Here is a 21,518-nt window from a genome sequence, read left to right as displayed (position 1 = left end):
CAGATATTAAAACGAAACATAGGCATTTGAGTTAAGGACTGCCTCTAAATTTGGGGCTCTTAATCCATGTCCTCTATTAGCTTTCTATCATCCAGCAGAAATGGCTTCTCACATACCTACAAGACTGGCATCACATAGCACAGAAAGCAACTGCTCTGAGACCTGAGCCTCCCTGTTTCCACGATAAACTTTCCCACTTCCCTGCCTGCCTTTGAGTGTCTGCCAAATGCCAGTGATGGTGACTGACTCCCTTGCCAAAGCAAGCTCTGTATAAATAGTCTCTGTTTGTTCTTATTTGGGTGATCTTCATTTATTTCCACAATTTCAGTGCATTCTCCTCTGGCCATAGAGTATAACATAAGAAATAATAGTCATGGGCTTCCCTGGTGGCACAGCGGTTAAGAATCCGCCTGCCAACGCAGGGAACATGGGTTCGAGCCCTGGTCCGGGAAGATCCTACATGCTGCGGAGCAACTAAGCCCGTGCACCACAACTACTGAGCCTGCGCTCTAGAGCCCACAAGCCACAACTACTGAGCCCGCGTGCCACAACTACTGAAGCTCACGCTCGTAGAGCCCCGTGCTCTGCAACAAGAGAAGCCACCACAAAGAGAAGCCTGCACACTGCACTGAAGAGTAGCCCCGGCTCGCCACGACTAGAGAAAGCCCGTGCGCAGCAACGAAGACGCAACGCAGCCAAAAAATAAATTCATCAATTTAAACAAAAAAAAAAAGAAAGAAATAGTAGTCATATCTAGGAAGGCATGAAGACAAGAAGCTCTAGATCCTGGCCCAGAAAAGCTCAATAGGTAAAGATCAGTCCCGACCTAAATAAGCAGAACAGGCCAAAATAGTGTTTTTATTTTTATTTATTTATTTTAAAAAGAAAGGACCTTGACTAGTCCAATCCCTTGGCTTTTTTTTTTTTTAATAAATCTATTTATTTATTTACTTATTTATTTATTTTGGCTGCCTTGGGTCTTCGTTGCTGCACGTGGGCTTTCTCTAGTTGCGGCGAGCAGGGTCTACTCTTCAGTGTGGTGTGTGGGCTTCTCATTGCAGTGGCTTCTCTTGTTCCGTAGCATGGGCTCTAGGCACCCTGTGGGCTTCAGTAGTTGTGGCACGTGGGCTCAGTAGTTGTGGCTCTGGGCTCTAGAGTGCAGGCTCAGTAGCTGTGGTGCACGGACTTAGCTGCTTTGTGGCATGTGGGATCTTCCCGGACCAGGGCTCAAACCTGTGCCCCCTGAATTGGCAAGCAGATTCTTGACCACTGCGCCACCAGGGTAGCCCCCCAAAATAGTGTTTCTAGAAGGGAGTTCTCAGCCTGTAGTTGCCAAGCAGGAGGGAAGGTGGGGAAGGGATGGACTGGGAGTTTGGGATTAACAAATGCAAACTATTATGTGAAGAATGGAGAAACAACAAAGTCCTACTGTATAGCACAAAGAACTATACTCAATATCCTGTGATAAACCATAACAGAAAAGAATATGAAAAAGAAAGTATATATATGTATAACTGAATCACTTTGCTGTACAGTAGAAATTAATACATTGTAAATCAACTATACTTCAATAAAATAAATTTTAAAGAGAAAAGAAAGAAAGCAACTGCTCTGCTTGTTGGTACAAATAAGAAATGATGAAAATCGGCAGATTGCAAGTAATGTAATCATCAACAGCTGTGCTAATATCACCAAACAGCTACTGATAATGTTGAGACACTGTAAGAAAGATTCTTGGATCTAATTGGTCTGGAGAATGCTGGGGTAAAGAAATTTAGAGGTATTTCTTAAACAGAAAGCTTTGAACATGCCAACGAGAATTGTGAATTTGTAAATCGAGAAAACAGTCTTCTGAACTGATAAGCACAGAAAGCTTTTTACCACAGAGCATGTGCTTCTCAGAACACATTTTGTGAAATGATGATCTAAGCGAGTCAAAGAAAGAAAATAATCTATTTTATGGGTTTACATGGGGAAAAGACTGGAAGGAAATACTCTAAAATGTTACAACTCCAAGGCTCCCCTGGCGGTGCAGTGGTTAAGAATCCGCCTGCCAATGCATGGGACACGGGTTCAAGCCCTGGTCCAGGAAGATCCCATATGCCGCGGAGCAACTAAGCCCGTGTTCCACAGCTACTGAGCCTGCGCTCCAGAGCCCGTGAGCCACAACTCCTGAAGCCCAGGCGCCTAGAGTCCGTGCTCTGCAACAAGAGAAGCCACCGCAATGAGAAGCCCACGCACCACAAGGAAGAGTAGTCCCCGCTCGCCGCAACTAGAGAAAGCCCGCATGCAGCAACAAAGACCCAACGCAGCCAAAAATAAATAATAATTAAAAACTTTTAAAGCAACCCATTTGTAGTTTTTTATGACATTTGTAAACACAGCAGGCAAGTCTTAAGTCTTCTTTTTGGATACCTCATGGATATGACATTTCCCTACTACTCTGATGAAAATCCACATTATCAAAGACAGAGATATCAAAACACTTAAAAACTGAAAGCAAGCCTAGTATATCTTGAGGGTTGTCTGCAACATATTTTGTCATAAAGAGATTTCTTCAACTGAGCTGTGAATTCAACTCACAGCTTCATGAAAGAAAGAACGCTTGCACAACAATGTGAATATACTTAATGCCACTGAACTATACACTTAAAAATAGTTCATCTGGGGCTTCCCTGGTGGCGCAGTTGGTGAGAGTCCGCCTGCCGATGCAGGGGACACGGGTTCGTGCCCCGGTACAGGAAGATCCCACATGCCGCGGAGCGGCTAGGCCCGTGAGCCATGACCGCTGAGCCTGCGCGTCCGGAGCCTGTGCTCCGCAGTGGGAGAGGCCACAACAGTGAGAGGCCCACGTACCGCAAAAAAAAAAAAAAAAGGAAAAAAAAAAAAAAAAGTTCATCTGGTAAATTTTATGTAATGCATTACCATAATAACCAAAAGCAAGGGTAATGAAATATATTTAGGTGCCATATTTTATGCTGAAAGGTCCTCACAACTTCAGATATTTAAAAGTGTGTTCACGCCATTGTTTATTACAGTGACCTAGAAACAACCTAAATGCCCAACAACGGGGGACTGATCAAACCAACCATACCCTATTTCTACCTCTACTACCACAAAACCTGTTTTAAAAAACTGATGAAGTTTTATATTTATTATTATGGAATGATATCTACAGTTCATTAAGTGAAAAATGTGTTATTAAATGGCCTATTCTGTTAAAAAATTTTAAAACATTTAAATACATTATATTTATTTTGTTTGAGAGAATCTTTATCGATATGAAACAATCTTTGTTTTCTGCTTTAAACATTTCCAAACATTTGAATATTTTACAAATGCATATATGATTTTAATATCAGAAAAACCTGACATCATGTTTTAAGTGTGTCAATATTTAGATAATATCCTGTAGGGGTCATTTTACATCAATAAAATATAGGCCACTGTGTACTGGCAGTATCATGGAGAGGCTGGCATGGCCTTCTGTTTTATTATCTTGAAATGAAGACTTAATGAAGACAATTTTTTAAAGTAGAACACAGTAAGTAAATGTGTCATGGGCCAAATCATGTGGGAACGGGGGAAACATAACCAGCAAAATCAGTATTTCAACATTTGTTCCCTCCAGATTAACCCAGTTTATATATTTTGACAGACTTTAAAACAATCATACTTAAAATGTTCACAGAAATAAAGTAAAACTTCTGTTTCAGAAACAATTATAGATTATTATGTACTAGGTGAATGTGAAAATTAATTTAAAATCTTGGAAATAATATAATTATTGAAATAAACCATGCGATGAATGGGATAAACTCCAGCTGAATGCAGGGTGCGTTTTCTTAACTGCAACATAGAACTGAGATGTTCAAAACGTGATGGCGGGGGCCAAAAGGATGAAAACTTAATCGTAGTATGGAGAATGTTTCTAAGGCTCCCACATTTGTTTAACAGGAATTCTAAAATAAGAGAGTGGAGAGAATAGTGAAGAAGCAATATCTGAAGATAAATTAAGGCTAATTTTCCAGAACTGAAGAAAGACCTAGGTCCTCAGAGTAAAAGCACTGTCTGAATAGCAAGCAAAACAAATTCTAAAACATTTTCGGCCCTCAGCAATTTAAAAAATCCTGCTCCTGGCCATACTCAGACAACTTGCAATAAAACTGCAGAACTTCAAAAGGAATTACCAGAAAGAATAAGAAATTATCTACAAATAACGAAAATCAGAGTGACAGCAGATATCTTATCCACAGTAATAGAGGCCCAAAGTCAATTGAGCAATATAAAAACATGCATTGGCAACAGAAGTACCAAATTCAGGACAGTGACTCTCTCTGGGGAGAGAAGGAAGAGCGTGAAAGGAAAAGGTAGCCTAGGACCTCGGTTCTAACTACAATATTTGAAGAACTGTTGGTGGGAACGTAAAATGGTGCACCCTCCCCCCCCAAAAAAAAAGGTGCAGCCACTATGGAAAACAGGATGGCAGTTTTCCACAACATTAAAAATAGAACTACCATATATATCCAAAAGAATCGAAAGCAGGGTCTCAAAGAGTTATTTCTCTTAAGAAAGAGACATATTCATCTCAGCATTACTCACAATAGCCAAGAGGTAGAAACAACCCAAATGTCCATCAACGGATGAATGGATAAGCAAGATGTGGTATATACACTCAATGCAACGATTTTTTTTTTTAGAGATTAACAAAAACTAAAATTTAATTATTTAAAAAGCTTATAAATTTGGCATACCACTCCCAAATCTGTTTAAGAATGTCAAAAGTGAGGGAAGACACAAACCAAAGGAGAAATAACTCTAGATACAAAATATCATAAATGCCAATAAACTTGAAAACTCAGATGAAGTGTAAAATTTCTGGGAAACCATCAAATACCAAAATTAGCCTGAGAAAAAAATAGAAAACTTGAATAAGCTAATAAACATTCAAAAAATTGAAATGTCAATTTCCCATATATACAAAAAAAGAGAGTCTAGATGATTTTAGAGGTAACATTTTACCAAATCTTTAAAGAAAAGATTAATATTATCTCATACAGGTTTTTGCAGAGCATAGAAAAAGAGGAAAACACTCCAACTCACTTATAAGACTAGAATAACCTTGATTGATACCACACTGGATAGGAGGTGTAAGTAAAGAAAATCACATGTATGAATAAGGCAAACATCCTATGTGAAATATTAGGTAACTGAATCCGACATTGTATTAGAAAAAAAAATTTTGTACAGGTAGGGTTTTCCTAAAAATACAAAGATAATTCAACATTACAAAATCAACCAATGGAATTCATATTCGTGGACTTAAAGGAGAAAACCCACATGTTTATCTCAATAGCTAAAGGAAATGTCATTGCTAATGTTTAATACCTACTTACAATAAAAAGTCTTAAAAAACTAAGAAAAGTGCTAAAGGCTACTTATCAAAACCTACAGAAAATATACTTAATGGGGGAAACTTCGGGAGTCTTACATCTAAGGCTAGGAACAAAAAAAGGAATGCCTGCTAAAGCTATTTCTACTCCTTATAGCAGTGGAAGTGCTGACAAATTCGATGATAAGAAAAAAGAGCCATTTGGACTCGGAGATGGGAAGTAAAGAGACAAATATATAATTTATGGCAGATTATATGGTTATTTACATTAAAAATTAAGCAAAGACAGCTATTAGAACTAAAAAGATTAAAACCCAAACATTATTTCTGTATACAAAATCCACGTTTCAAAACTCAGAAGTTTTCCTATACATGCAGTAGCCAATTAGAAAATAAGATAGCATGTCAAAGCAACCAAAACTGTAAGGAATCTAGGAATTGACCAAACAAAAGCTGCACACAACCTTTATGGAAAAAAATTCAAAGAACATTAAAAGAGACCTAAGTAACTGGAGAAATATATCATGTTTACAAAAGAGATTTAACATTGTAAAGGTGTTGATTCCCTCAAAAATTATCATAACTATAATGCAATTCCAACAAGACTTAAATGGAATTGGAACTAATTCTAAATTTACATGGAAGAAGAAAAAGTCTACCAATAACTAAAACAGTTCTCAAAAGAAGAGCAGAGGACTTCCCTGGTGGCTCAGAGATTAAGAATCCGCCTGCCAATTCAGGGGAAGAGGGTTTGAGGCCTGGTCCGGGAAGATCCCACATGCTGTGGAGCAACTAAGCCCATGCGCCACAACTACTAAGGCTGTGTGCCGCAACTACTGAAGCTCACGCACCTAGAGCCCGTGCTCCGCAACAAGAGAAGCCACCACAATGAGAAGCCCACGCTGCAATGAAGAGTAGTCCCTGCTCGCAGCAACTAGAGAAAGCCCATGCACAGCAACAAAGACCCAACGCAGCCATAAATGAATGAATGAATGAATGAAGAGCAGAGAGAATAAATTCACACTACCTGATATTAAGACATACTGGAAAGCTATAATGTTTAAAGCAACTGTTAAAACATGTGATTCTATGGCAGGAACAAACAGGAATATAATGAGTACAGACACAGATCCATATGCCAATTATGCCCATGGGGAAGTGGATATATGATCAAGTTGGTATCATGAATCACCGGGGGAAGCTGCATTATTTAACTAATAGTATTGACGAAATCGACTCTCTTGAATGAACAAAAATAAAACTTGAATCATTCTTACACACAAAGAAACTCAGACCTAAGCACAAAAGGTACAACCAGAATATTACTAGGAGAAAATGTAGGAAAATAGTTTGTTAACAAGATGTAGAAAGCACAACCTTTGAGGTAAAATGTGATGGATCTATCTACATTAGATCTTTCCCCCCTCCCTTCCTCCCTCCCTCTCTCTCTCTCTCTCTCTCTCTCTCTCTCTCTCCTCTTTCTCTCTCTCTCTCTCTCTCTCTCTCTCTTCTCTTTCTTTCTCTCTTTCTTTCCTTCCTTCCTTCCTTCCTCACCATGCAGCATGTGGGATCTTAGTTCCCCGACCAGGGATTGAACCTGTGCCCCCTGCATTGAGAGCATGGAGTCCTAACCATTGGACCGCCACAGAAGTCTCAATGTAAAGATTTCTGTTCAACAAAAGACATAGGTAACAGATGGATGGCAATCTGGGAATCTATTTTTTGCTGTGTATATCATCAACTAAGGACCAATATTTAAAAATTTTAAAGAACTTCTGAAAATTAACCAGAAAACCCAATAGAAAAGTGAACAAAGGGGAATTCCTTGGCGGTCCAGCAGTTAGGACTCAGCACTCTCACCGCCGTGGCCCGGGTCCAATCCCTATTTGGCAAACCAAGATCCCGCAAGCTATGCAGAGGCACTTCACAAAATGAGAAACCAAAATGTCTCATAAGCATATTAAGATATTTTCAATCTTGTTAGTAATCAAATGATGCAAATTCAAACAATAGTAACATACTACTTCATGCCCCTCACATTTACCAAAATTAAAAAGCTGTATAAAACTGTCAAGGATGTAGGGAAACATGATCAGCTGACGGGCGTGTGAACTTGAGCCATTCTGGATAATATTTTGGAGGTATTCAATCGCAAACATACAAAAAATTATATACACAAAGTCCACCCCTCCCTCAGAAAAAAGAGAATAAAACCCCAGAACACCTTAATACATACAAGAATGTTTACGGTAGCGTTATCTACAAAGTGAATACTTAGAAACACAGAAGGCACTCAGCTTGATATTTAACTGAATTCGAGTTCAGAAAGGTGACAGACAAGAGTTTCCTGCCCTACATGGTAAATTTCTTTGAGGACAAGAACCATAGTTTATCTTTCTTTCCCTGTGCATATGGCTTGATAGGGGATATTCCATAGCTGTTAGTTAAATGGACTAGTAGTGAAATAGAAGTTTTTAAGGAGCTGCAAGAAAAATTTGGTAACATTACATCCACTGTCCTCGGTTAGTCACACAATTTATGGTTAGCAAACAGGGACTAGAAAACAAAGTCACATGCCATGGTCCAGTACTCTCTATTACATTATTTTCTCTCTTCAATTGTCTGGTATGACATTCCACGGAAAAAATAGGGCACATTTTCACTTTTTCTAAAGAAAATTCTTTGAAGAGTGGTAGAGCGTTATAACTCCTGTTTATTCTAGCTTAAAAAGCATTTGTCTAATGAAGTTAGAGAACCATTTTTCGAAGCTATGAACAAGAAATTTAGGTCAGAATTTTGTACTATCAAATTTCAGTCATTCATGTTTCACCTGCCCAATTTTTTCCATGTCCATGTATCATTATTTACTTCATGCTTTTTCTTAACTGTTTGCTTTAAAAAAAAAAAAAAGTTCTGTCCTAAGTAAAAATATTCCTGAATCCGATTTGATGTTACGTTTTACAACATACAATTTACAACCCTGAAAATAAAACTATGTACTATGTAGAATTATTTTTATATGTTGTGCTCTTTATGAGTCTGGATTAGATGATTTCTGAGGTTGCTCCTCAACTAACATTCTGTCATTTTGTGTTAGTTTCTCTACTTCAGCAATTTAGTTGCTCACTAAAGAACACTGGATCAGTGTCACAAGGCACTTATCTTGTAACCATAAAGAAAGAAGTGCCATGCGGGAATTCCCTGGTGGTCCAGTGGTTAGAACTCGGCGCTTTTACTCCATGGCCTGGGTTCAATCCCTGGTTGGGGAACCAAGACTCCTCAAGAGCTGTGCAGCTTCCTTCCCGCCCCCCGCAAAAAGTGCCATGATATTCTGCTTCTTAAAAATCCAAAATAGACACATTAAAATTTCTAACTTCAGCACCGCTGTTAGACAGGAATTTATAAAATATTTACAGGGTATAGAAGGGAGTGATGTGGTGGGTATATGGTATCAAAGGATTAAGTTATTTTAACACAGTTTGGAGAATACAGAGAAGGAAGAATTAAAGAAAACAAATCCACTCTCACCTTGCTAATTGGGAAAATTTTAATCTTTTGAGACTTTCTGAAACCAGATGAGGTGAGGAAGAGTTGCACAGAGGAAGGTAAGCAGTCATAGAGCATAGTTTGGGCAATATGTTTTTAAAAAAAACATAATGATATAGCAGAGAAGTGGTAACCCTAAATAAAATGTGCAGGGTAGGCAAGAAAAGAGAAAAGGTTATGCTTCTGCAGTTGAATTCTCTTTTCAGTGCAATATTATTCAGCCTTAACAAAGAAGAAAATCCTGACACATGCTAGAACATGGACGGACCTAGAGGACGTTATGCTAAATGAAATAAGCCAGTTCACAAAACGACAAAAACTGTGTGATTCCAGTTATGTAAGATATTTACAGTAGTTAAATTCATACAGTTAGAAAATAGAACAGTGGTTGCCAGGGGTTGGAAAGAGGGGCAGTGAGGAGTTGTATAAACGGGTATAGAGTTTCAGTTTTGTAAGATGAAGAAGTTCTGAAGATCTATTGCACAACAATGTTAATATAGTAATACTACTGAATTGTACACTGAAAATGGTTAGGATGATAAATTTTATGTTATATGCTTTTTTACCACAATTTAAAAAAATACTTGAAAAATTATTGAATAAAAATATTTCACGCAAATAGATGATAAAGCTGAATGTGTCCACTAGTATTTATTATATAAGATCCTATTCATTTTTTCTGAATTATTTCACAATATAAAAAGCCATTTTAAAAACATAGTTGATAGTATTAAGTCCATCAACAAAAGAATGGGTAGACAAATTGTGGTACAGGAATACAGGAAAGACTACTCAATAAAAATGAGCTATTGGGCTTCCGTGGTGGCGCGGTGGTTGGGGGTCCGCCTGCCGATGCAGGGGACGCGGGTTCGTGCCCCGGTCCGGGAAGATCCCACATGCCGCGGAGCGGCTGGGCCCGTGAGCCATGGCCGCTGAGCCTGCGCGTCCGGAGCCTGTGCTCCGCAACGGGAGAGGCCGCAACAGTGAGAGGCCCGCGTACCGCAAAAAAAAAAAAAAAAAAAAAAAATGAGCTATTGATGTACACAGTAACATGGTTGAATTTCAGGAGCATTTGGTTGAGTGAAAGAAGCCAGACACCAAAGAATACATGCAGTAAGATTCCATTTATATGAAGATCAATAACAGGCAAAGCAAAACTACGGAGATAGAAATCAAAAGAGCAGCTGCTTATGGAGGGTGGGCATTGACTGGAAAGTTGGCACTAGGGAATTTTCTGGGGTGACGGCTATATCTTGACCGGGGTGTTGGTTACATAGGTGAATACATTTGTTTCAACTCATCTATTTGGGCCCCTAAGATCTAGGCATTTTACTCGGTGCACATTTTACCTCAATGCAGAAATAAAATTTTAAACAAACGGTGAAATTAAACAAAAAAATGTAGGCCATTCACAAGTGGAGACAAGAACCACGACACTGGTGGTACCACACACTCGAGGAGACAAGGCAAAGGGCACTTCAGCTGACTGAAATGCAAGGAGAAATTTAGATATCACAATTCTGTTACTCAAGAAGCATTCAGGACATTGGAGAAAAGGCCAGAGCTTCAAGAAACTGGAGAAGCATAACCTGAAACCATGTTCACTGTCTCAAGAAATTTATCAAATCTTACTAAGGTACAAACAAGCCTCTTCTTTGGTCCCTTTCCAAAGAAAGAGCTGGAAAATTTGGTCATTGGAAATAACTTAATGCCTTCTCTTTGTTTCAGATAACTTGATTTAAATTATGTACATATGTAGAAATGTATGTTTCTATGTTCATTATAGAAAAATGAATACATGTTCATTATAGAAAAAAATAGAAGCTATAGGTAAGCAGAAAGAAAAAAATCCAAATCACCAGTTAACATATAACTACTCTTAACATGTGGTTTGTTTTCTTCCAGGCTCTTTTTTTCAAAAAATGCTGTACCTTTTTAAAAAATCGTTTCTAATCTTTTCAGTTGTGTAAGTGAGAGTCTGCACATATCACTGCAGAAACCTGTGGCTGTCTTTGTTAGGGAAGAGCCGACAGATACATAAAGTAATTAATCATGTTTGTCTCTCAACTCGTGATGTGATCTTAAAATGCTTTCTTCGGTTACTCTTTTTCTAAAGGTGGGTCTATTGTCGTCTAAGACAAAACCAATTTGTCTTTCAAATGTTACCATTTATGACTTGGAATATGTTCTATAATATCAAGTTAGTAATATTTCTTCACGAATGATTTCTTCGCACAAATATAAAAGCACCATTACTTATGCTTGTGCACGAAACATGACTACAGATGGCTGTAAAACATGATTTTTTTAAATGAATACACTAGAGTTTACCAATCTACGTGAGTTCCTTTTTGTAGTCTTTTTGGTAGGATGTGCACTTATATGGCAAATATTTCTGCCATCCATGAAAACATCTTTGCGATGTCTCTGAGAGCTGCCTTAAACCTATGCAGGATTCAGTTAAATATTCTCAATTTGACTATTCTCCATTAGAATACAAGCGGTGTAAGATCAGAGACTTTGTCTTGTCTTGTTTGCTTTGTTATCCTCAGTGCCCAGAAGACATAAAGAGAGACTCAAAACTAATATGTTGGGACTTCCCTGGTGGCGCAGTGGTTAAGAATCTGCCTGCCAATGCAGGGGACACGGGTTCGAGCCCTGGTCCGGGAAGATCCCACATGCTGCAGAGCAACTAAGCCCATGCGCCACAGCTACTGAGCCTGTGCTCTAGAGCCCACGTGCCACAACTACTGAACCCCGCGCGCCTAGAGCCCGTGCTCTGCAACAAGAGAAGCCACTGCAATGAGAAGCCCGCGCACCGCCACAAAGAGCCCCGCTCGCCGCAACCAGAGAAAGCCTGCATGAAGGAACGAAGACCCAACGCAGCCAAAAATAAATAAATAAAATAAATAATAAAATAAATAAAAAATAATAAAATAAATAAAATTTATTAAAAAAACACCTAATATGTTGAATGAATGGTAATAAACTTTCATGTATTGAGGGTCAATTGATTGCTGAAATAATTTACAGTGTTCAAGAAGACTATTCCTCTCCCTTCCACCTCCTTTCTTTCTAGTGTGGCTGGGGGTTAATGAGTGAAGGATGAGAGAGCAGGCTGACTACAGTGATTATGAAAAAGAGCTGGGCATGCTGCTGGACAGGATATGCCAGTAGTTTGTCCTCCAAATGGTAATGTTTTCAATTAACATATTTTCCCCCTTTCTTCACAGTGTAAAAAGGAAGGAGAGATGACATTCTAAGACACAAAAATATGAAAGATAACTATCAGTAAACTGATTGAAAGTTGACTTGGTTATTCCTTGGCAAATCTTTTGTTGTAAAGAATGCAATGTCTCCAGTATTGGAAAGCTTTATAAGGACAACGGCTGTAGCGCCTGTTCTTTGGGTCTTCGCCTGGTTCAATGCACACAGTAGGTTATCAAGTATTTGGGCTGAGCGAATGAATGAGCCACTTAAGGTGACTGGGGGGAAAAGGAGGGTATGTGGGGGACTTATCAAAAGCATCCAAAGTTCTTATCAAAAATAATCTGATAAACGTATGAGGACAACAGGAACATAAAGAAAGCCCAGGCTCAGGTGTCCCCACCTCTGCCCACCTTTGCATCGGTCTCCACTGTGCAACAGAGCTCACACTAGCGGATTTCACCTCCCACTCCATCAGGACACAGATATTACCACCTTGTAATTGTATGCAGCCTGGAGACTAACCAGAGTGTCAGCTTACACAGCGAGGCTGTCGGAGGTTGTGTGACAACCATTTAAAACAACTTGAACCCAAAATAACCAGTTGTAGTCCAGTATAGCCAACCATACTGTAGCTGGTATTTGAGTTGCAACTGAAAGTCACAATCAGTTCACGTTGTGAGCTTTTGATGTTCTAGATAAAACTGTGGAGTTAGAGGTGAAAAAATGCCACAGATCACCAGCAGCGAGTCAGAGTCATTGTTTCTCAAGTTTTTAAGGCACAGTGCCTTAAATGGATTCAACCCATTCAGAAGCGAGAAACCACGACAAAACTATTAGGGGAGTTACAACTGGAAATTGATTTGTGGCCACCCTATCACCACCATTTTGTTTTTATTTTTTTAGTCACAGTGAGGTTGTCTCCCTGATCCTTCGACCAGCATCATTCTTTACATACTTCACATATTTCTTGGGTCCTATTTTTAAATTAATGACAGTGTCATATGCTAAATGTTTCAAAACAAATTTCACACTATCTGGCTTCAAATTTTCCCCCCTGATATCACAAAGTGATTGATTTAAGCATTGCTCACTGTCTTTGGTTGCCAGACCTTCCCTGACTTTGCTCAGCAAACGTTTCCATGTAACACAAACTAGCATCACTTTAAAAAATACTTGTAGGTATGATGGGAGCTTCTAAAATTGAAAAAAAATTTATCTGTCTGCCCAACTGCAATCCACTGAAATGCAATCTGGGGATTATAGAGGGTCAGATGGTGCCTTTACAATAACAACCACTCAGCAACAGGGGGATACAAGTGCAAGGCTCTGGGTAAGATGCAGGACTATGAGAACACGGTACCTGCATGTTTAACAGTTAGTGTAGGCACTAATTTGGGGGGAGAAATTAGTCTGCTGTGGTTTTTAATAAAATTATTTGGAGGATTTTTATATGTCACAGCACTTATAATTTCTTTTAACATGGTCGTCCCCATTTTTTCAAAATATTTGTTTCAAGAACAAAGAGAAATAACATTCCAAAGTTTCATGAAAAAATAAAAACAAGGTATTCACTAGCATATTTTGATCGAAAGTAAATTTATTTCTTGCATTCACCCTAATAGATTTTCCATCTTTCTTGGCATCCGAACATATTTTAAAAGCTTAAACATTTCTTGAGAGCTCAAACATATATGCATACTATGTTGTCAGTCAGTTACTAAAATTAAAATACAATTTTAATTAGCGCAAAAGTAAATTCTTACTTTAGGCAAGATAAGTAAACAGCAAATTACCCAGTTGCTACCAAGGCATCTGAATACCTTGCCAAGGCCAAGTCAGGGCATGACCCAGCAGAAAATTACAACTACCACCACTGGCTGAGGTTCATATTACAGATCAGGAATGACAAATACATGGCACTTGTATCGGCACTCCCCTAAGTCATGTCCACGGCAGACATTACTAACCGATGATGGCGTTCTCTAAGCCCAGGAGCAACCTCAGAATCTTTCACAGAGCCCCACACCAGGCAGCTACTATCCACCAAGTCCGTGTCTGAGATGAAACCTATATTCAGTCCCTAATTAAAACCATTTATCAAATGATATGGCTGAATAAGATGTTCCTCACTTGTGTCCCCCTTCAACAATAATTTGGTGTCTATTCACAGACGAAAGTGTCTCTGTGGGAGCTTTGGGATCAAAGTAGAAAATTGTAAAACCCCCTTTCAGTCAAAGACGGAGGAGAGATGTGAGAAGGCAGGCTTAAACCCAGGTGGCGGATTCATGGACCACGGTCTTGGTTACAGACCCAGAAACAGCTCCATACCCCTGAGAACTTAGCTATGACCCCATGTGGCTTTTGTTCCATCATCAGCACCAAATGCCAAGGTTACCCAAGAGGAGTAATACACACTTGTATGTTGAGCAGTAGTCATACAGATCTCAGTACTGACTGGATCATGAACCAGCTCCAGCCCTTCTTGGCCATGGTCTGGGAGCTTCTGGAGTTAAGCCTGTCCAGCTCAGTTTGTAGATTCTGAAAGGGCCCTGAAATGGGGTTCCAGCCACAGTCCACGAGCACACCTGCTGGCCCAGGGGCCCAGCAGGAGACACTCTTATCTGTGCTACTAGCAGTCCTGAAAGACCCCTATATTCAGCTCCAGTCCCCTCACAGCTACACTCTGCAAGCAGTCAACATTGGTCACAAGAAGTAAAGAAGGTCACTATATAGTGAAAAATGGGTTAATTTATCAAGAGGATATAACAATTATAAATATAAATGCACCAAACATTGGAGCAGCTAAATATTTAGAGCCAATTTTAAGATACCCAAAGGGAGAAAGAGATGGCAATACGGTAATAGCAGGGACTTCAATACCACACTTCCAACACTTAATAGATCATCCAGAGAGAAAATTAATAAGGAAACAGCAGACCTGAAAAACACTATAGACCAACCGGGCCTAAAAGACACATAGAACATTCTGCCCAACAGCACCAGAATACACATTTTTCTCAAGTAAACTAGAACATTCTTCAGGAAAGATGATATGTTGGGCCACAAAGTAATTCTTAACACATTTAAGAAGACTGAAATTTTATCAAACATCTTTTCCGACCACATGGTATAAAATTAGAAATCAATAACAGGAGGAAAACTGAAAAATTCACAAATACCTGCAAATTAAACAACACACACCTGAACAACCAATGGGTTAAAGAAATCAAAAGGGAAATCAAAGTATCATGAGACAAATGAAAATGAAAACACAATATATTAAAATTTACGGGATGCAGCAAAAACAGTTCTAAGAGGGAAGTTGACTGCAACAAATACCTTTATTAAGAAAGAAGAAGAGGGGCTTCCCTGGTGGCGCAGTGGTTGAGAGTCCGCCTGCCGATGGAGGGGACACGGGTTCGTGCCCCGGTCCGGGAAGATCCCACATGCCGCAGAGCGGCTGGTCCCCGTGAGCCATGGCCGCTGAGCCTGCGCGTCCGGAGCCTGTGCTTCGCAACGGGAGAGGCTACAACAGTGAGAGGCCGGCGTACTGCAAAGAAAAAAAGAAGAAGAATCTCAAATAAACACCTAACTTTATACCTCAAGGAATTAGAAAAATAAGAACAAGCTAATCCCAAAGTTATCAGAGGGAAGGAAATAATAAAGATTAGAGCAGAAATCAATGAAATAAAGACTAGAAAGACAATATAAAAAAAATCAATGAAACTAAAGGTTGGTGTTTTGAGAAAGTAAAAAATTGACAAGGCTTTAGCTAGACTCACTAAGAAAAAAGAAGACTCACACTAAATTATAAATGAAAGAGGAGACATTATAACTGATACCACAGAAATACAAGGAATCATAGAAACTACTATGAGTAATTATATACCAAAAAACTGCCTAACCTAGAAGAAATGGATACATTCCTAGAAACATACAACCTACTAAGAATGAGTCATGAAGAAATAGAAAATCTGAACACAAACTTACAGTTACCAAAGGGGAAGGAGGGGTGGGGGGAGAGATAAATTAGGAATTTGGGATTAACATACACACACTATTATATATAAAATAGATAACAACAAGTACATGTTATATAGCACACAGAACTATTCTCAGTCTCTTGTAATAATCTATGATGGAAAAGAATCTGAAAAGGAATACATATATACATATATCTTTATATACAAACACACACACACCATGTATAACTGAATCACTTTGCTGTATACCTGAAACTAACACAACACTGTAAATCAATGATACGTCAATAAATAAATAAATAAAATTTCAAAAAAAGGTAAGAAAATCTGAACAGACCCATAATGACTAACAAGTATGAAGTAGTAATCAAAAACCTCCTACCAAAGAAAAGTCCAGGATCACACGACCTCACTGGTGAATTCCACGAAACATTTAAAGAACTAATAACAATCCTTCTCAAACTCTTCAAAAAATTGAAGAGGAGGGAATCCTCCCCAACTCATTTTATGAAGCTTGCATTACCCTGTTACCAAAGGCAGATAAGGATAAGGATTCCTAATGAATATAGATGGAAAAATTCTCAACAAAATATTAGCAAACTGAAGTTAACAGCACATTAAAAGGATCATACACCATGATCAAGTGGGGTTTACCCCTGGGATGCAAAGATGGTTCAGCATACACAAATCAATAAATGTGATACACCACATTAAGAGAATGAAGGATTAAAATCATATGATCCTCTCAGTCAATGCAGAAAAAGCATTTGACAAAATTCAACACACTTTCACGATAAAAGCTCTCGGCAAAGTGGAGATTATATATATATATGTATCTGTATATTGAACACACACAACTCAATAGCAAAAAAATCCCCCAAATAATCCAATAAAAAAATTGGCAGGCAATCTGAATACACATCTTCCCAAAGAAGACATACAAATGGCCAACACGTACTTTAAAAGATTCTCAGCATCACTAATCATCAGAGAAATGCAAATTAAAACCACAGTGAAATATCACCTCAGACCTCTTAGGACAGCTATTATCAAAAGGACACACAATAATAACTCTCTTTGTGAGGATTTGGAGAAAAGGGAACACTTGTGCACTGTTGGTGGGAATGTAAATTGGTACAGCCACGATGAAAAACAGTACAGACATTCCTCAAAAAAATTAAAAATAGAATTACTGTATGATCCAGCAATCTCACTTCTGGGCATATATTCAAAAGAATTTAAATCAGATCTCAAAGAGATCGGTCACGTTCATTTCAGCATATTCACCATAGCCAAGACATGGAAACAACCTAAGTGACCATTCACAGATGAATGAATAAAGAAAATGTGATCTATCTATCTATCTATCTATATACACAAATACAATGGAATATTAATATTATTTGGCCATAAAAAAGAAGGAAATCCTGCCTTTTTTGACAACATAAATGGACCTTAACGACATTATGCTAAGTGAAGTAAGTCAGATGGTGAAAGACAAATACTATATGATCTCACTTATATCTAGAATCTAAGGCCAAACTCATAGAAACAAATAGAATGGTGGTTCCAGGGACTTGGGGGTGTTGGTCAAAGGGTACCAACTTCCAGTGATAAGATGCATAAATTCTGGGGATTTAATGTACAGCATGATGACTATAGTTAACAATACTGTATTATATACTTGAAAGTTGGTAAGAGAGGAGCTCTGAAGTGTTCTCACAAAAAAATTATGTGAGGTGACAGATGTGTTAATCAAGCTTATTGTGCTAATCATTTCACAATATGTATGTGTATCAATCAACATGTTATACACCTTAAACTTATGCAATGTTATATGTCAACTATAACTCAATAAACCTGAAGAAATTCTATTTAACAAGTAGTCAGGCTTTGTTCCTTGCAACTTTTGTTAGGGATTGGGGGTACTCTTCAGTTCTTTTCCCTTTTAAGGCTCTGATCCATGGAATATATATACAAGGATCAACTGCAGAAAGAAAGGCAAAATAGAAAATTGTTTGATGCTTGGTAAGAGCACTGTATCCTAAGGCAAGGCTTTGGACCTGGTTCAGGTTCAAGGACAAAGGGAGACTCCCTCTTATTCTCTTTGCAGTATCTCAATCTTGGGACTTGCACACTTGGGACCTGTCTAGATTGGGGGTGGGGGAGGAGAGAGAGAGGGAGGGGCAGGGGTAAAGGTTTGTCAGAGAAGAAGTAAAGAATGAATAAGGGAGGTCAAGCTCTAAGAGGATTTCTGATTTGGCTTACCGACTTTACCATGTTTCCTTACAAACAATATTACAGTCCTCCCTCGGTATCCACAGGCAGTTGGTTCCAGGAGCCCCCGCATAGATCAACATCTGAAGATGCTCAAGTAAGTCCCTTAAATAAAATGGCATAGTAGTTGGTCCTCCCATTCTGCAGGTTTCCCTTCCACAGATTTAACTAACTGCACATGGAAATTCTGATCCACAGTTGATTGGATCCAGGTTGCCAAACCAGTGAAAACAGAGAACCAACTGTGTATTTGTTGAAAAAGATCTGCGTATAAGTGGACTCTTGCATTTCCAACGCCTGTTGCTCAAAGGTCGACTGTGGGCTTCCCTGGTAGCGCAGTGGTTAGGAACCAGCCTGCCAGTGCAGGGGACATGGGTTTGAGCCCTGGTCCGGGAATATCCCACATGCCGCAGAGCAACTAAGCCCGCGAGCCACAGCTACTGAGCCCGTGTGGCACAAAAGGTCAACTGTACATTTCCTGAGCACTTGCTATGACAGGCACCTGCTAAATTTGACATCATCACCTCAGTTGATAATCCCAATACCCCTCAGAAGTTTATCTGTTAGAAATTGTGTGGGTGACACTGTACTCATCTGAGTACCCCTGGGAAATGGGTGGTACCCTCAAGCCAGAGGTGGGGTCAGAAATAGGGGAAACTGCCAGGAGATACAGTGGGCGGGCATGGATATGTTCTTCCACCTCTAGACCTGAAGGGTGGGAAGACCAAGGTCAGTGGGATCTCAAGAAGGAGCTGTAGCCATCAGGCAGGAGGTGTGGCCTTTCAGGGAGGAATGCAGTCACTGCCCCAAAGCTGCAGGGGTGGGGGAAGAGCTTGGGGAATAAATACTCCAACCTCTCTCTTTCCCTCTTTCTCTCCGATTTCCTGATAGTGCCTCCCATTGACTGAACCCCTTTGGAAGCTGGAGGTCACTGGTGCTTTGAGACAGTCCATTAATGTCAGCCTCCTCTGGGAACAGAGCACAGGGTAGAGCTAGATCTGGAGAGGCAAACAGAATATGCAGCCCAGGCATGTGTCTAACAAATATATTTCTAGTAAATGGGACACATTTTTACAAAAACATATCCATCCTTTATCTAAAATTAAAATTCAACTGAACATCCTATATTTTTATTTGCTAAATCTGACAATCCTACCCTGGGCACAATGTTGCCCAAACAAAATTGAGGATTTTCGTATCAAAGAAAGGTGGTATAAATAAATACTGCATACAGGATGAGCTGCAGCTGCCAGAGATGAGCATTACTATTGTTCCTATTTTACAGATTCTGAAGCTAAGCCTTAGAGAAAGGGGGAAATAAGGCTAAATAGCTAATAAGTGCTAAATCTGCATTAAATTCCATTTAGGCTGAACCCGGGGTCTTTCAGCTCTTATGCTATGGGCCCTCATGACTTAAGAAGCTTCAGAAAGCAAAACAGAGGTCAGGTTAAGGGCTCTTTAACACACAGCCACCTCACCAGTGAACTGTGGCCCAAAGGAGGTCAGATTGTCACCAAACAGATTAGTAACTCCTCCTTTTAGAGCGGAGGTTCTTTATTGGGGTGGGAGGTTGTCCCCTCGAGGGATATTCTGCAATGTTTAGAGACATTTTCAGTTGTCACAGCTGGGGAGAGCGTGCTCCTGGCATCTAGAGGGTAGAGGCTAGGGAGGCTGCCAACATCCTACATTGCACAAGACAGTGCTCTACAACGGAAGTATCTGGCCCAAAAGGTCCACAGTGCAGAGGTTGGGAAATCCTGTCCTAGAGGAAACAATAAGTAGAGAAATATAGAATGAATCCCCCCAGTACATAACTGCCATATACAAAGAGGGAGCTTGGACCAAGAGCCATGCATGAGATATCCCCTAGCACCTATGTCTTAGAGCACAACCAATCACATGCCATTTTCCTTCTTAGATTTGTACATTTAACTTTGCCTACAACACAGGAGTGAATGTGAATATGCCAGGAGATGTTCTATAGCCAGAGAGACCGGAACCCTACCAAGAGATTTTTAGAATTTACAGTTTGAGAACAGTTATGAGCACCATTATGAAACTATTTGTTTAAAGCAAATTGCAGTATGTACACAAGGAACTTAGCATCAATTAATTCTTTGTAAAGCCAAGCGTAAGTAGAAGTAAATACGCTATTTAAAATCCTATTTATAGAACCAAATTGAGATTCTATGTAGGTTATTTGGGATCAGCTGTCCTCTATATCAGGAGGGAATTTAGAAGATAAGAGTGGACACAAATTTGATCTTCCCAGATTGGCTCTGTTTTTGATTTAAGGACAGTCTGTGACAAAGAATGGTTACTGATGTGATGGTTCATAAACCAGTCACTTTAAATTGACATAAATCTCCCTTCTCACATATTATCTTCAAAGAAGGGATAACACTTGCTTTATTAATGTCACTAATGGATTGAAAGGAGAACCCTAGATTTGGGCCACTGTTCTACTTGTTAAAAATATATTGTTGATCAGAATCTAGGGACTTCGAGTTTGGAACTATTTTCTTTCTCCCGCAGGGTTTATCTGATTACCTTGCTAGTCTTATGGCATGGTAACTTCTGACAATGCCCCAACATAGACACTGGGCTCAAGATGTCTATATCCCTTGAGATCCTTGGTAGATCTCCAGACCAAACCTTCTGCTCTGTTGAGACTGTGCCAGACCTACAGTGTATGTCAACCCAGCAGCTTCTGAAGGGTAGATGGGACCTGCATTGCTAGTCTAGTATTATTTATGCATCAAATCTATGCATCACTATTTAATTATCAAGATGCTTGTGTTAACTGGAACCAGAATTTGAAACTTATTAAAGACATGAATTCCATGAGACTTTTCCAAATGGAACTCTAGCCAGAAGGTATTGGTTACTTAAGTAACCAAAGGGGATAGTTACAGTGAGGGCTCATTTCTAAAGTGGTCCAATGGCATTAATCCCAGGTAGAGGAACCAGAGTGCGTAGATCTTCTCCTGTGTTAGATACTGTACGTGGGTATTTCCTATCCACTTCTAATAACAACAAATCAGCCTCTTCATTCCCATCTGAGGGATGAGGAAAATGACCTTGGGCATGTGCCCTAATAAAGCATCAGG

This window comes from Orcinus orca, chromosome 10 (genome assembly GCF_937001465.1).
Source record: "Orcinus orca chromosome 10, mOrcOrc1.1, whole genome shotgun sequence".
Classification (NCBI taxonomy): domain Eukaryota; kingdom Metazoa; phylum Chordata; class Mammalia; order Artiodactyla; family Delphinidae; genus Orcinus; species Orcinus orca.
The sequence above is the reverse complement of the archived record's forward strand: the minus strand, read 5'-3'. Positions refer to the sequence as shown.